General features: G+C 39.1%; 1 pseudogene; it reads left to right on the top strand.

Annotated features, from left to right (window-relative positions):
* Nucleotides 1-1142: 1142 nt before the first annotated feature.
* Nucleotides 1143-1698, top strand: LOC101987210 (annotated as a pseudogene).
* Nucleotides 1699-3965: the final 2267 nt, after the last annotated feature.

Genomic DNA, 3965 nt, shown 5'->3' with positions numbered 1-3965 from the left:
AAAAAACTAAACTAAGTGCTGGGAGGAAGAAGGGTGGAGTCAGAGAGATGCTATGGGGCAGAATCAGATATGCTGAAACTTTGCCAGTAAGCCACAGTCATGTGATGATACACAGATTAATAGAAATGGGTTAAACTAAGATGTAAGGGTTAGCCAATAAGAATCAAGAGCTAATAGGCCAAGCAGTGGTTTAATTAATACAGTTTCTTTGTGGTTATATCTGTTCTGGGTGGGCAGGATGAACAAGTGGCTCCATGCAACAAATTGGCACTCACATGACCAACTAAATCCATGTAAAACCTGAGAGGGCCTGAAAAGGAATACTAGACACAAAAATACAGAGTTTAATACAGATTCTGTCTGTTTGCTGGAAGTGTGCAGCAGCTCCTTTAAGAGAGATTTTCCTGACTCAACAGCAGAAAAATAGTCACACCATTTTGAAATGCAGGATTTCTGGGTTATGCTTTCAGCATGACCTCTGGCCCTTTTAGGAGACCGAATATTTGGATGGGGTTTGTGAGCAGACTGCTGCAGCTTGTTTAATGGCAACATAGACCTGCTTTGTGCCTAAAACTGTGTATGGCTTGCAGAGGTAGTGAATGGACTTCCACCATGTTGGACTATGGGGAAGCAAATGGGTAATACTATATATACAATAGTAATGGCATGGCTTAAGCTTAAGAAGTGCTTAGCATTTTAAAAAGTGTTTCTGGACAGAAAAGAATTACAGATATGCAATAAAGACAAACCCAGATGGGTCACGATGTATGTAGGCTTGGAAGAGAGAAGAAAATGAGTACAGAGAGTTATAATGGGAAGTAAATGGTTTATAAAAAAGAAACAAAGTCTTTAAAGAGACAGAGTGATGATAATAAAATAAATATTAAAAAGTAATAGAGTAAAAATAAGCCATGTTAAGATGTAGAATACACAGAATCTAGATTATGTATATTATTGTGTTTTCTTTGAATTTTTTGACTGTGAATAAGTGAAATACAGAGAGACACTTCATTGTATGGGCTACTAAGCTAAACCTGTATATATTTTAAAGGTATCTTGACTTCAGAATATGGATCTAAGGCTATGTTGCTTTGGAAAAAGAGGTTATTCTTTTGTTTTCAGAGAAGATGAAAACCTGTGGATTGCTTCCAGACCAATATGCTTTTATGGAACAAGACCCCTGAAAGGTTGTTGTAAACACCCCCACAAAAATACTTCGCCCAGAAGATGGCACCGAAAGCAAAGAAGGAAGCTCCTGCCCCTCCCAAAGCCGAAGCTAAAGCAAAGGCCTTGAAAGCCAAGAAGGCAGTGCTGAAAGGCGTCCACAGCCACAAAAAGAAGAAGATCCGCACATCGCCCACTTTTCGGCGTCCCAAGACCCTGCGGCTACGAAGGCAGCCTAAATACCCCTGGAAGAGCGCGCCCAGGAGGAACAAGCTTGACCACTATGCCATCATCAAATTCCCCCTGACCACCGAGTCAGCCATGAAGAAGATAGAAGACAACAACACACTTGTGTTCATTGTGGACGTCAAGGCCAACAAGCACCAGATCAAACAGGCTGTGAAGAAACTCTATGACATTGATGTGGCCAAAGTCAACACCCTCATAAGGCCCGATGGAGAGAAGAAGGCATATGTTCGGTTGGCTCCTGATTATGATGCTCTGGATGTTGCCAACAAGATTGGAATCATCTAAACTGAGCCCAGCCTGCTAATTCTAAATATATACTTTTTCACCATAAAAAAAATACTTCACCCAATAAACAGCAGAAAGCAGTTTGGAGAAACTATGCCCATATTTTCAAATATTGTTTGTAAATATTTATTTATATTTAAAAGAGGATATGCTCTATATATTTGCATTGGTATGGATCTTTGTTTATTGATACAAGTTTTAGGTCAATTTTGTTATATGTATATTTCTGCTCTTTATTAAGGTATTACATTTATACAATTTATTTAAAATGTAATGTAACATACATTAAGAAATATAGGTCAATAGACAATCATCTATAATAGTCAAGATTGTAGTCATGTTACTTATATTTTCTAGAGAGATGGAGATATATTTCAGTTAGTTAGGTATTCTTCAAATCTTTCAAAGACCTTCAGAATATGGCATTTAAAATGTTTTAAGGACTTAGAACTTGTCATGACTGTAAGACACATCTGCTTCTGGCAGTGGCAATCTACTTCAAGAGGAAGATGCGCATCAAAGAGGTTTCTTATGGAGTTTGCTAGCCATTTGAGCAAGAAACTGCTCTTGCCTGGTCTGCTTGATGGGCTGGACATGCAGGACCCACAAAAAATGACTGTTAAATTTACCTAAAGGTGAGATGGTCCTTCATGGTTCCTGCTACATTAAAGAGTCCACCAGACAGTCTGCAGGACACAAGAAAGTGACTGACAAACTATCAGTATAAGTGGAACTGTCTTTGAAATTCCCTGCTTTGTGGAAAAGTCTGCTGGATACTATGGGCCTGTGGGCTGAGGATTGGATGTCCTAATGGTACGGAAAAACTTTGGGTGACTGTCTAGCCAATGAGGTGTCTCTGTCAATTCTAGAGTTTTGGAAGTTACTTACAATGCACTTTCTGTTTACTTAGGTAATATTATATCCTTCTGGAGTCTTGGATGGAGTTGAAGAATAGATAGTTATTATAGCTTTTGATAGCTATGATACAAGATAAAATAAATATAAATATTATAACTGTGATTCTTGCTTGGTACCTGTTTTGTTATATGTAATTTTACTACGTTAAAGTTAAAGCCTTCCTTTTAGTTTAAACAGAAAAGGGAAATGGTGGTGTGGGAGATCCTTTTGTCTATGTGTTGCTTTTATTGGTCAATGAATAAAGAAACAGCCCTGGCCTATTGATAAGGCAGAACTTGGGTAGGCAGGGGAAACTGGGAGAAGGAAGGTAGAGAGGGAGATGCCATGGAGCTGCCATCAGAAACAGACTTGCTGAAACTCTGCTGGTAGGGCATGACCTCATGGTGATATACAGATTAATGGAAATGGGTTAAACTAAGATGTAAGTGTGAGCCAATAAGAAGCTAGAGCTAATGGGCCAAGCAATGATTTAATTAATGCAGTTTCTGTGTGGTTATTTCAGTTCTGGGCAACTGGGACAAAGAAGTGGCTTCATGCAATAATCAGCCACACATTGCAAGTATCTTAGGATCTAAGCAACCAAGCATGCTATGTTTTAGATTTCCTGAGAATCTGTTGATTAAGTGGAGTTTGGTAAACTACTACTTCTCTTCCTCAAGTTCATCCTTGTTTTAGACTTACTCCTCTGCAAGATTTTGTTCTGTATCTCAAAGCCCAGTATTGACTTTTGAGTTTATCTTTCAACTCTCAATAGTATGTTCAGCTCTAAAACTTGTGCTCCATTTCTGTCTCTGCCCTCAGTGTTTCCCTACTCAAGTCAGGAGAGAAGCCACAGGAAAAAATATATGACCATACCTAAATATCAATAATCCCATATAAATTTGAGAGGGTTACATCTTTGTGATTTGTGTGTTTGTATCTGGATGTCTCTGTCTTCATGATCCTACAATGTTATATTTATTCACCCCCTCCACCGGACTCCATACCAAGGACCACAGCTTTGCTGGGGACTAAGCTAGTCCTATAAACCAAAAGTTATCATATCCCAGCCTATAGTTTCAGAAGTAGACGTTGGTTTTAGTGGAGCACAAGCTGGCTCTAGGGACTTCAGCTCTGGTAACTGGTCTCAGATAGCTAGCCTTCTCTGATTTAAAAGGTAAGAGCCAGATTGTGTATAAGGCTGGTTGATAAGTTTCTCAACAGAAATACTGAACCAGAACCAGCATGAATTAATCATCTTCTGCATCATATAGCATATTTGAAATGAGCAACCTATCAAATACTCTATTCTGCCACAGTTACTGATAATGCATGCCGTTAATCCCAGCACTCGGGAGGCAGAGGCAGGC

The sequence above is a fragment of the Microtus ochrogaster genome, unplaced genomic scaffold (genome assembly GCF_000317375.1).
Source record: "Microtus ochrogaster isolate Prairie Vole_2 unplaced genomic scaffold, MicOch1.0 UNK196, whole genome shotgun sequence".
In the NCBI taxonomy this organism is placed as follows: domain Eukaryota; kingdom Metazoa; phylum Chordata; class Mammalia; order Rodentia; family Cricetidae; genus Microtus; species Microtus ochrogaster.
Note: the sequence above shows the minus strand (reverse complement) of the source record. Positions and strands in the feature narration are given on the sequence as shown.